This window comes from Anoplophora glabripennis, unplaced genomic scaffold, assembly GCF_000390285.2.
Source record: "Anoplophora glabripennis isolate ALB-LARVAE unplaced genomic scaffold, Agla_2.0 scaffold193, whole genome shotgun sequence".
NCBI classification, from domain to species: Eukaryota; Metazoa; Arthropoda; class Insecta; order Coleoptera; family Cerambycidae; genus Anoplophora; species Anoplophora glabripennis.
In genome coordinates, this window is record NW_019416490.1 from 90719 (window position 1) to 104350 (window position 13632).

Sequence of the window (13632 nt, forward strand, 5' to 3'; positions counted from 1 at the left end):
TACAAGATAAATATGATTAATTGTTGTTTAAATAAATAAGTAATAATATCCAATCACCTAATAACCTAAAAACTTATTTCAACTTTCACATTCACAAAAATAAATTTATTAGACAAAATAATACCGAAAGTAATAAAGATTTTATAAAAATAAGAAAAAGTATCGTTGGTTAATTTAACATATCTCGGTTGATTTTAATTGTACAAACTTCTACCAAGCACCATTTTAAAGGTCTTGAAACCAGTTTTCATTTGAATATTACAATACATATACCTAAATTAACTCAGAAAAAAGTTATAAGACGAATATCTTTTATAAACACTTATTTTAAAGGAAAAAAAAATGAACTTTTTTTCTGTGAAGCAATACCTATACCCTATACCTAACTCCTCTCAGAAAAAAGTTGTGGGCCAAAAACAAAAAAAAAACGCATTTTTTCGGGTTTTTTTACTCGTTAAAAATATATTTTTGTTAAAAAATTTTTTTTGATTTCAGAAGGTCTCATTTCGATGGGAAATTCAATTTGCTACAACTTTTCTGGTGACAACTATAGTGAAAAAATGCATAGTTTTCGAGTAAAACTTAAAAAACTGAAAATACTACCTTTTTCTCAAAAACGCACCCCTTTAAAAGGTAGCATTCCGCGGTTTTATCATTTTTTAGGGTCAATTGAACATATCAAACAATAAAATTTCTGTTACGTTGTAGTTCCTACCTAAAGTACAGTCAATAGTCTATTTCTTTTAACAAATAATTTACGTGTTTCACAGTGTTACAATGTTAAGTTTTATAATTTTTCACTTTATTTTATGTTGATGATTGCCTTTGGTGCGCGGCGAATTATGACAGCTCTGCAGTTATTTCGGTTCTGTTATTAAATAAATTACTTTTGAAATACCCCAATAGAGGCAAGATAGAGATAAGTATAAATCAATCTGATTGCATGTAGATATGGTAGCTCCATATACATGAAATATTGGAACATATATGTATTTATACTTAGATATATCTAGGTAATCGTTAGCGTTATTCTAATGGGTAAAAATACGGACAAAGATGTTCGAAAAACTACATTAAATAAATGTTGTTGCTTTTGATGAGTTAAATACGTTGTTAAGTATTGCTACTTATTTCTGGAACGTCCTGTATGCATGTCAGTAGAAAAACAGTGTAAACAATTTGATAAACTGTTTACTGTTTACATGAAAATTATTATCGACAGTGCAATGGCAATGGAAAGTAATACCTACGTGTATGAATAGAATTTACAATGTACATATTAATCCGAACAATTTTCATTAAATAATTTATGATTTCAACAATGCGGTGTAAAGTTTAATTGCAATTTCAGTAGTACAACGTGTCATATTTCCAATGTACCGGTGACATTAAATTCCTGTTGCATAAAGCGAATCCCTTTTATTATTAAAATATCGAATTATGAATTTTGTATATAGCATTGCTAACTTTTATTTCAGTATCAACATTAAAGCATTGCAAAATGGCGAATTTTGCACTTCAGTGGAGAAAAACATCGAAAGAGCTTTGAAAACAACTTTTGTTTACTAAAAATTTACTCTGTATTTGCAAATAGCATATTAACGTTTTAAATTACCTTTCATTTCACGAATTTACTTATAAACTTTTACAAAATACCAATTCTGAAACGAACATCGTATGTGAATGGTGCTTGGTGGTGGAAGGTATACTATTGATTTGAATACTAGTAATTTATGTGTGCCGTAGATATAACAAAAATTGCTTTATAAGTATATAGGCCAAAGTATACAATCATTGATGTATGGCCGCCATTTGCTTCAATTGTAGTAGTAGCTGTATTGTATATAGGTACATGCAGGTTAGTAAGTAATATTTTATATTTTGAGCTTCAAACATATGACATTATAAACATGAGATTATGTATGTTAAAATAATTCGTCTTAGTTATAAATTAACAGTTTAAGCAAGGGTATAAAATACAGAGATTTTCAGTTGAAATTCAGTTTTATCCGGCATCTCATTCACATGTTGTCCTCCTACGTGCATATATAGCGACTACAATGCCGTTTAATAATGCATTTCAATTGTCAGACGCAGATATCAGTTCGCATCATGAATTACTAACTAAATGTATAAATTAAATACCGTTTTCCTATATGATGTATAAATTATATGCTTACCAACTACCGAGTTACTCGTAGGGACTGGAAAACGTGACTCACCTGAAAATCAAACATTATTCGTTAGTCACTGGAATGACATGAGTTGTATTGAGTAATAATATCGAGAGTTTTATCGGGAAAATGATGTTGTAACAATCAGAGCTGAACACGTAGGGAAATTCGTAGAATCTATAAAAGAATTATACATGGTGGTTTAGGTTTTAATTATCAGATGATAGAACACATTATTTGAAGCAAACAGTTTCATATGAATATACGTAGTGGTTCGCTTCATTTTCGAGATAAAAATATCACACGTTCTATAACTCTGAGGATGATAAAACTTGGTCTACTGAATTATTTCAGTAGAAGTTATATTCGTCTAAGTTGGCTTGCTAAGATCACAACCAGTGGCTGAGATAAGAGTAACACTAGAACTTCGATATTAATGTATATTTTTCAAATTCGATTAATGCTATTTATTACCAATGAAATTTTTTTCGAAAAACAAGCTGCTTTAGAGTTTTGATTTTTTTTTTAATTAAAGGGAGCTTACAACATAATCCGTTGTCTAAAAAATATGGAGAATTTGTTTAAATCTATATGCTTCCACATCAATTTCATCGCCTTCAAAGTAATCTCTACTCGATATAATTCACTTATGCTAACGTTTTTTCCAACTCTCGAAACAGTCTGAAAAGTCCTTTTCCAGTATGGCCTTCAACTTCAATGCTTTCGTCGATTCGGCTTTTATTTCCTCGATCAAGTTGAAACGGTGTCCACGGAGTGGTCTTTTGAGTTTAGGGAATAGCCAGAAGTCATTCGCTGTTAAATCAGGCGAATACGGTGGCAGCGGAACGATATGAATTGAATTTTTGGCGAAATGGTCTCGAATTATCAAAGCTGCATTATCCAAAAACCAAGAATTGTCTGTCCATAGGCCTTTTGCGGCGAATATCATAACGCAAAGGATGCATAACACTCAACTAATTCTTGTTAACAGTTTGGCCGGTAGGAAGGAATTCATAGTGCACTACGCCACGGTAATAAAAGAAAACTGTCAACATGACCTTGAGTGACTTTGGCATGGTTTTTTCGGTCCTGATTCACCTTCACAGTCTTTTGCACGATATTCACTCGAATGATCTGCTGTTTCTGGGTCGTAAGGTAGATCCAAGTCTCGTCTCCCGTAATGATGCGTTTCATGACGTCTTGATACTCAGAAATCATTGTTTCATAGATGTCAACGCGACGGTGTTTTTCCAAAAAGTTTAGCGTTTTTGGAACCAAACGAGATTTGACGAGTCTAAGGCACAACAAATCTATTAAAATGGTATTTACCGAACCTTTGGCAACCCCGCACTAAAATATTAAACTGTTTATATTGCCACATGTAGAATTTTCCCGGAAATCCATATGTTTAAAAATATACAGGGTATTCTATTTAAGAAATGTAATATTTGGCGTGCCCCATTTTTACTCATGGCCCTGTATGTATCAAATTAATTTTGTAGTTTAGGTTTCCTGATTCTGTATAACTTTTATATAAACTTCTTTTCTGTATTGAGTAACAATGGAGTTATTTTACTTTCTCACACTAATGGCCCACCCTGTATTTAAATTTTCTAAATTTAAAAAGTGAAATAATAGTAAAACAAAGTGTGTCGCAAACAAGTGTTCAAATCGTAGCTGTCGCGTCAAATTTTGTGCATGCTAAATGTATAAAAAGCCTTAGGGAACATCGTGCACTCTTATAAAAAATATATGAGAGAGTTTAGAATATCTCCTACATGATTATAAGTGGAGATATCAAGAAAGCAGAGAAAAAAGTTTGAAATGGAAACATATGAATCGGAATTCGCTACATTAAATCAGAACTGAACTGAAAGCTGCACTGTAAAAAAATTTCACTCAAATTTCACTCAAATTTACTCCATAATGTATCAATTTCTGTCCACACCCCATTGAGTAAAATTCTTCATTTATTAGTATGAGTACAACTTGGTGAAACTATTGCATCAGAAATGAGTGAGTTTTATTCAAATCCGAGTTACTGCTAACTATCAATTGAGTCACTTTTGACTCTATTCTGAGTATATAAAACTTGTGCATCTAACGGGCCCCTATCAACTGTGGTCGAGATTCCAGAAGCAATTTGTGGTGCCATCTTCACGGTGGGCGCCATTCAAATTACTCGAAATTAGTATCTATACATTTAAACTCACTGAGTAATGAGATCAGATCAGAGTAAGGACATTTACTCTGATTTAGGTACAAGTGCACCAAATACGAGTTTATGTGAAGAATTTATTTATGGAGTACCTATATTTGAGTGAAAGTACTCAGTTTTAGTTTAAATATAATCACAAATGAGTAAAATGATCAAAAATATTCAGTGAAAATGTACTCAATAATTTCACTGAATGGATTCACTTCGAACCTTTATTTCTTTCACTCACACTGATTTTTCTTACAGTGTGTAAACAATATGTAGGTAATTTACATTCGCTTCATTCACAAACTACATATCAATTTATGCTCATACTCTTTTTATTCTGGTATCTTTCAACGCATAACGAACGCTTTCCAGTTGCAATATAGGCGCCTCATTGATTTCTGTTTATAATTTATCGTGCTAAATACATCTAATCCCGTTCACATATGCATCTTGATCGAGAGATAGAGGAACAAAACGGCGCAGTGCTGCCACAAGTCATTGCCTCCGCAGACACCGTGAACTTTGATAACTCGTAGACATTCCAAAGTTAAATGCCGTTAATGGAACAAATAAGACTGCCAGCTATCAAGCATTCCACAAATTGTGTTCTTAATCGCACATTGTGTCAGCCTAAGTGGCGCTTCATTTGGTAGATTGCGCTCGATAGCTTGATTTGTAAACAGGAATTAGAGGGAACTTCGTTTAAATATTGGTTTTTCTGTTTTGTCGGAAAAGTCAATGATTAACGGCAGTTGACTGTCTGCCGTTAAAGAATAATGAAAACTGGGTTTAGTGACGAGAAAAATACATTTGTTCCTTATATAATTCAGTTGAATTAAAGAGATTTCCATAGATCTTACACTACACCGTAAAAAGAGTACATTTTTTTTTTGTTAAAACAACCCATTCATGTTGAAATAATAACACTATTCGTTGAGTAATGAGTAAAGATCGGAAACTTTGTGGTGATAATCAAATAAATAAACAATAGTAATCTATAGTACGCTATAGTAAGCGGCAATAGTAGCAAAAATAGCTAAAACTGTGGTCAAGCCGTGTGCTGCTATGTGCTCCCAATATACAATGCTACTGACTGCCACAAAAACACGTACCATACGCTAGACCAAGCAAAGAGTCAAATTTACTAACACACATACAAACGACAATGAAATGCACTACCAACGTGCCTCAGCAAAAAATCTGGATTCTTCACCGCACACCAGGCCGGCAGGGCAGGCATTAGGGTGTCGCTAGGTACGTATCCAATAAATTGATCGATGCGAAGTTTCAGATCAGACGCGTACATGTTATTGTACAATGACGCGGATAGTGGGATTATTAATTAAAATGTGAAATGTAAAATAGCATGTATTAAAAACTTGCTGTGACCTCGGTGAATGTTGACCGGTCATTTTCGTTTTTGAAATATATGTATAGTACTGCCCCCTAGTATAATATAATGGCAAAAATGGTAAGACATGTAAGAGGATATCAAAGAGAAGAAGTTTATTAGAGCATAGTCAAAGAAGAACTAAGTAGAGTTTTTAATTTAATTTAGCAAAGGCCAACAATTTTCGACGGCGAATGGCTTCCCTGCGCGGGTGGCTTTGCTATGATTAAATATGCTTTACGATTCCACAAAGGGGCGACAGCAAAAAATGAGTCAAGGAGAGTTGAGCGTGCTGACAGCATTAAATCCTTTTCATAAATTTTAAAATCCCACGTCGAAGGTTTCCTCTCCCCGCAAAAGGAATTAAATATTACTCGCCCCCGGCCACTGGTTTGTTTTCTTAAAGTAGAACGTTCATACGGGATTAAGTGGGCGTAGTTATAGATCTAGGCCCCATTGGGATACTCTAGGTATATAAATATTTCTACTACAATAAAATGAAATAAAAACTGTAGAATCTGTTCCACAGTTCTAAGAAAATATAACAAAGTGGCAAAGAAAAATCATATAGATTAAATAGATAATAAACATAAACAATTGGAAATGTATACTGATATTTAAAAATAGTTACTTTTTAGTCTAGATTGCATGGTATCACTTTTCCTGTCAAGAATGGAGAATTTTAAAGAAAATATTTGAATATACAAAAGTGATTTCGCTGTGCATTTTTTCGAAAACTGCATCTAAACATTGTTAACATTGGCGAGTCAAAAATGTTGGTTATTACGATGTGGTTAATATCAAAATTCCTGTCAGCAAAACAGACTGAGATGTCATTTTTTATTCAGATTTATTTCGTATTACATTATATCGAAAATACTCTATTTCGCACCTAAAGTTTACTAAAAATTGTACAGAGAGATCGAGAATGATTGACCGGATTCTGAACGTACCCTGTCTCAATTGCTATCAAAACTGATTTCCGTTTGCTAAAATTACTTTTTTTTCCGTGCAATTTCATGGTGTTCTGTGGCGATTTCACAATTTGACGTTCTGTTCATTGGCGCACGGATTTTTTGGCTTGAATATTATTTTGTAGATTTTGTTGTTACCTGATATATTTTGCGACATTATAAAACAGTATTTTTCAATACTACAGTTAGAGTAGGTGGATATTATACGTGAGTAATTAATTTATTGCGTATGTTGTTCTCTAACCTAATCGGTTTTTTAATTTAGGTTAACATGGCATTTTCATTAGAACATGATAAATTTCTTCTGGAGGCCTATTTTCGTAGTGGACAAAACAATGGTAATGGTTGGAAATATTCGATGAATTCGTGTCATTTACAATTTCAAGAACAATTTCCAAATGATGAAATTGATTATGAAATTTTTTCGAGACACGTGAAGAGATTAGTGGAACGCTTCCATAACACTGGAAGTGTTTGTAGAGGAAAATCTCCAGGCAGAAAGTCTATTCTTACAGAGGAAGTCTTGGAAGATGTTGAAAACCGCTTACGAGCTAGTCCAACCAAATCACTACGTCGGTTATCTGCTCAAACAGGTACTTAATAACAAATATTTATTCTAAAATTTGTATCATTATTCCTAAATTGTTTATAGGAATATCATATGGATCATGCCATAAAGCAGTAAAGAAGTTGCATTTTCATCCTTATAAAGTTAGTGTTGTGCAGGAACTACTTCCGTTAGATTTTGGAAAACGTGTGCAATACTGTAATTGGTTTAACGAAAATCTGAATGACGACGATATTCTAGATCTAACATTTTTTTCTGATGAAGCGTGGTTTCATTTAAGTGGGTACGTAAACTCCCAAAATTATCGCTCTTGGAACACAGAAAACCCTAATATTTTGCGTGAAACAACTCTGCACCCTATTAAACTTGGTGTTTGGGTAGCTATGTCACGTAGAAGAATAATCGGACCATATTTTTTCCGTGAAAATGTAACTGGGCAGGTATATCGGCAGCAAATATTGTTACCATTTTTTGAGGAACTTCACGACGATGAAATCCATCATGGATACTTTCAGCAAGATGGCGCAACAGCTCACACCTCTAACGAAACTTTAGAGTTGATTAGAGAGTATTATGATGATCGAATAATTAGTCGAGATAGATGGCCACCACGTTCTCCTGACCTTACACCCCTAGACTATTATTTATTTGGTTTTTTAAAAAATTCAGTATTTGCTCAACGGTTACACACGATTGAAGAACTTCAAGAGGCAATTACAAACGAAATTAGGAGTATTACACAAAATGTTTTACAGAATGTATTTAATAATATGAAAAGAAGAATTAATACCTGCTTGAACAACAATGGACATCATATTGAACATTTATTGTAAAAATATAGATATTTTTATGGATTTTATGTAATTTTAAGGTAAAATATTCAATAAAATGTGAAAAAATTCCAATTACTCTGTTATTATATATTGCATGTAACTGTTGTTTATTGCTCTCGGTCATACAGACAATCCTACCATCTAACATAATCAAGCACTTCCAACTGCTTGCATTTGCTTGAAGCAAATTTTTTTAAGACACTTTTCCTGAATTTCGACAGCTAACTAAAATGTTCAGCATAAATTTTTGGGCTGGATCGCTTGCGCTGGATATTCAGAAGTGTGAAAGCAGTAGCTGCAAAATAGTCGTCTTATAAGCATACAGCAGTTTGCTTTGATGAAAAACAGCAGCTTGCAGCGTATCGCTGTATAGCTGAATCGTCTTAGATGCCAAGAATGTAGCCACAATAGTGCTTCTGTTTTAAAATTAACTCATAACGTTTTAAAAATAAAATCGCTGAAGCACTTACAGTCGTTATTCAAAATTAGCTACATCAAACTTTGATTTAAAAGTTTTTCTAATTGTAAATGAAATAAGAATTTTGGAAAAGTTAGGCTAAACCTACATTTGATTCTGTCATCCTCTTTAATAATAATAACAATAATAACATTTATTGGTCCATCAGTATTGCTTAATTTGTGAAATAACTTTGATTTTTGTTAAATAATTGATATTTTTATTATGAATTTCCATTTTGACAGTAACCTAATTTATTTGACGTTTGAACGTAATTATTTGTTTACCATTAAAATCCCTCAACCTGCGCTCATGATTCTAGTATTGGTATCAAAAACTGGTATGCCGCACAACAAAAATCAATATGAGGCGGCACGGTCAATCATTCTCGATCACCCTGTAGATTTTTTTATCAAATATAGGTACTAATGAAAAATAAAATGGTTGGTATCAATCCAGTAAGCCTTTAACAGAAATCGTTGCATGTTTGAAATTGCCGTATCTAAAAGACTAGATGGGCGACAGTTTCAGCTGATTCTGGGACATGCAATGCCTCCAATGTGGGTTGAAATTCTACTTGATTGGCGAAAACGTTAATTGAAGACTGTTGAGAATAAAACTCAATTTTCAATTAGAATATATTCGAAAATGGTTAAAGTTTCTGATTCAGTTGCCCTGTCGGCATCAATATTCGATAATCTCGCGAAAAATAATTTTTGAACATTAATTTAAGTTTCAGAATAATATACAGGGTGTTAATGAACGTATGTCAAAAAGTTAAAGGGGTGAAAAAGGAGCAAAAACTGAGTTAACTGATGACACAAACTTGTATCGGAAGTTTAAGATCATATAGAAAAAAGCTAATTAAAAATGTGTTTACAGCTGTTTTGGAACTGCTGAAATACATGTATTTTATCGCGGCAAGTACTTACAAAAAATTATGTGACACTTTTTACGAGTTTGTAAGTTTCTAATGAAGGGACTGTATTCGAAAGTCAGTTTGTAATACACTGTTGTAGTGATTGCTGTGCTGTTTTTCGAAAGTACATTTAACAGACGTGCCCCCGCACCGCAAACATTTGTTACTGTAGCGCAAAGAGTTTTGAACACTGGGGAAGTACAATCGCGTCGAGGTCGCGACGGTGGCCCAGGGCGACCACTAAGAATCTTAAATGCCGAGGAGATGATTTTAGATCTCGTCGAAGAAGATATACAAGGTATTAAAAAATATCACAGTTAAATATGTATCTCGGAATATGTTTGATGAAGATACAGTGTAGGAAAGTACCGATGGTCTATCAGAAGTTACGTGAGAGCGATAAAGTAAGCCGTAGAAATCCATGTGATTGACAAGGATGGCTATAATGAAGGCGCATTTCGCCCTTCCACAAATAAGAAGTGGATCTTATTTGTGGAAGGGCGAAATGGGCGTTGACTATTAGACGCCTTCATTATAGCCATCCTTGTCTATCATATGGATTTCTATGGCTTACTTTATCGCTCTCACGTAACTTCTGATAGACCATCGGTACTTTCCTACACTGTAGATGAAATTGCTTACATAACAATAGAAAATAATTTTCTGAATTAATTTACAAATATTTAAAGATATGTCAACCAATTTCGGAGATATTAGTAGGAACTGTTATTAAGAATTCCAGAATATCGAATATTTTGGAAATGTCATAGGTGCATTTAACTGAAAATGGCATTTTTAAAAGAAAGGTTGTCTTCCACTTCGAAAAACGACTAAATTTTGTGTAATTATTTATTTTGATGTAAAAAAGCATGTAACATTTAAATAAACTTAAGATAGACACCATTCAAACTATTTATTTCACAAAAAATAAATGTACAGACATATTTTGTTGGAAATATAATTTTAAATATCATCAAAACTCTTACCAAATCATTTTTGTTCAAGACAAATTTGAAATTTCTACGCTACTTGATTTTTATTTACTTGTAGTGATTGTACTGTATTTAAAATCTTATTTCAAATAAAAAAACTCCTATGCATTTTTTGTGAAACGGATCATCCGTTTCAGTAGACATATTTTAAACTTCCATCCAACAGTATTAAGTTTATCATCAGCCCAAGAAAATCAGTGGCTTTAAACCAGGCTTTTGGTTTAAAATTATTCAAGGAACAAACCCCTCAAAGATTTAAAAAACACCCTGTATGTTGTATTTCATTGTACAATGATTTAAAAACTTTTTGTTTTAGTGATACATCGTCGAAAAACTTTTTAGAGCCTCTGTAAATGTATAAAAATAACATAAAGTGATGCTAAACGAACTAGTATCCAAAAGAAATAATTTTCCTGCGAGTAAATTACTCGACATTCACCACAGTCTCCATATTACCCATTGTAACAGGATGCGGAGCAGGAAATATTGCGGTAATTTTAATACATTACCCAGTTAATGCCCTTATATATATGTAATTCGTTTACCATTACATTTACCACATGAGATACAACTAGATAATACTATTAGCTAACGTTCGTGGCGTTTGACATAAATGTTGACAGTAAAATAAAACGATGTGTTGGAATAATCAGCATTTATAATTCCAGTGGCATGTAACCGGTAGTTTGTTTGCATTATTTTTAACGGGGACATTAAATATAACAATTTTATTAGCAGTAAACAGTTTTATCGCTAGCTTATGATTAACTGTTCTTATTCAAACGCAATTTATCTTTCCGCAGTAAAATTCGGTGTCGGAATACGAGTTACTGGACAATCAATTAATGGGTTTATAAACAACATTTTTCAAAGTAAAAAATGTAAATACATTACTCCGGAAAATAAAATTGAGAATTATGATTTATTATTTAATGTTAATAATGACTCAAATTGTTTTTGTAACAGATATTCATAAATTATGTATATATTTTGTAATTTAAATAATATTTATTCTTCCACTAGCGTTATTTGGATAAAATAATATTTATCTAGGACATCAATCAAAAGTTTATAGAATACTAAAAATGCTTCCATAAGTAGTTTAATGTTTTATTTTATATTTTATGATACCAACGATTTCAAATCATTACTGAATATTTTATTGCATTGGCAAGATTTTTATAGAAAATGACTTTATGTCCAGTATGTTTGGTTTACCGTTTTGATAATAAAGTATTTTCATATAATTTCACAAAAAACGTATTAGTTTTACTGTAGTAAAATTTAATATTTTATTTAATATCGTCTTATTGAAAGTACAATATTTCTGCGTATGCAGACGTGCTAAGTGTTAGTTGTTTTTGATGTTCATTCTGGTTGTGAATAATTACTGAGAAAACAAATTGTAATAAATGGATTTGCTTCAAAAATTGGAAGATATAAATATCGCGTAGAGGTAATTTGCTAATATATTATAATAGATAAATATGAAACCTATATGTAATTCATTAAATAACTATAAATATAGTAAATACTAGACCCAAGTAAAACTAGTCACAGAAATATTTAGTATTTCGTAGTATTTAGTAGAGAAGTAATTTTTCTACGCACAAGATGAGTTTGGTTAAGTTGTAGTCATCTACAATAGTGCTTTCCAAATTTTTTGTTGACTGGACTTATATTTATTTTTTTATTTTATATCGTTACATTTAATTTTTTTAGTAAACGGAGACAATTACAAAACTTTTTTGATTAGCGTCGAGTACCGTTGCGTAGAAAAATAATATTTTTATAACAATAAATATTATTAATAGTTCTTTAAAATGAGTCGTCGTATTTTCAATTTAGCTTATATATGCGAAATTTCGAAAAAAACACAATTTTTAACAAAATATTTTAAATCAATTTCTTTTGGCCGTATTTGTTTATAAATATTTTACCCCATAATCGTACCACGTCTAGTTTCCTATATGTATATAACCGCTCCGTACCGTTAATGGATCACCCTGTATAGAAATTTTCGCAGAAAACCTTGACATTTTGATATTTTGATAGCATTTGTTTAAGATAATAATGTGTATCCTATAAAGTAAAGTTAGATACATTTTAAATACAATTTGTTGGTAATGATACACATATGTAATTAATCGTATTTTCTATATCTATAAAGTCAATAGTGGTACAATTGGGTAAATTTTTAATATTTCTTTTAAATATTTTAATATAAAAAATTATTAAAACAGGCTTCCGGTGAGTTGTGGTTCGTATATTTTAAGTGTACGTGTGTGGTAAATATTAGATTTTGTATACATTGCAAAACCATTAATATTCAGTCAATGCACGTGAGTTATTTTTTATGGAAGCGGTATTGTCAGTATCACGAGTAGGAGAACTAAGATTTGGTTGATACTGTATTTCATATATGCATATTGCATAGGTATATCATCAAAAGTCTATCTCAACATTTAATCTGTAAAGAAATTCTTATCGAAATCTACTGATATAAATAGAGAACAACAAATTTTAATGCCGAACCAAACAGAAAAAACAGAAATAAGTTTTACGCTGTCACTGTTCGTACGATCCAATGGAGTAATTTACGTTAAAAGTGTAATAAATACCTCCACGAACCAGGCGTAAACATAAACAAATGTACAAGTTTACATTAGGAATATTAATTGGTATTTTCAGGCTACCAAGAAACTCCTGTTTGTATTTGAACAGCAGCAATTACTGTATTTGTTTATTGGTGAGTTTTTTTAGTTTGTATGCCGCGTAAAATAACGCGAGCAACATGCGTTGTTTAAATATTAACACTGCTTTCACATACACACACTATTCACAGAAATACAAAGGCATTTATTTCATACTTGAAACAAAATTGTATGTAGTAGCTGAGGATAAAAACGTACCTATATCATAGGTGGGTATGAGATGGAAGAACAGTTAACATCAGTTCAAAATTTCTTAAATTGGTATTTTAAATTTGTTTTCACTGTATAAGAAAAAAAAGTTTTATAGAAGATTACAGCTTAACTTTTGGAGACTTATTTAGTTTAAATTTGGATGAACGTTTACGTGGTCATTAGTTTAAATTGTCGAGAGAAAACTTCAAAACA

The 13632-nt window shown here is 31.9% G+C and overlaps 1 protein-coding gene across 2 annotated transcripts in view; it reads right to left on the reverse strand.

The window, feature by feature from the left end:
• The window catches only part of LOC108907328 (leucine-rich repeat-containing protein 24), a 164909-nt gene that overhangs the window by 70352 nt on the left and 80925 nt on the right, over positions 1 to 13632 (reverse strand). Inside the window, exon 1 of one of the 2 annotated variants that reach the window (XM_018710967.1) lies at positions 2181 to 2228. The exons of the other annotated variant lie outside the window; for it this stretch is intronic. The gene's annotated coding sequence lies outside the window, so the exon portion shown is untranslated. Of the gene's footprint in view, positions 1 to 2180; positions 2229 to 13632 lie in introns of those variants that run through there. 2 annotated transcript variants of the gene reach the window in all.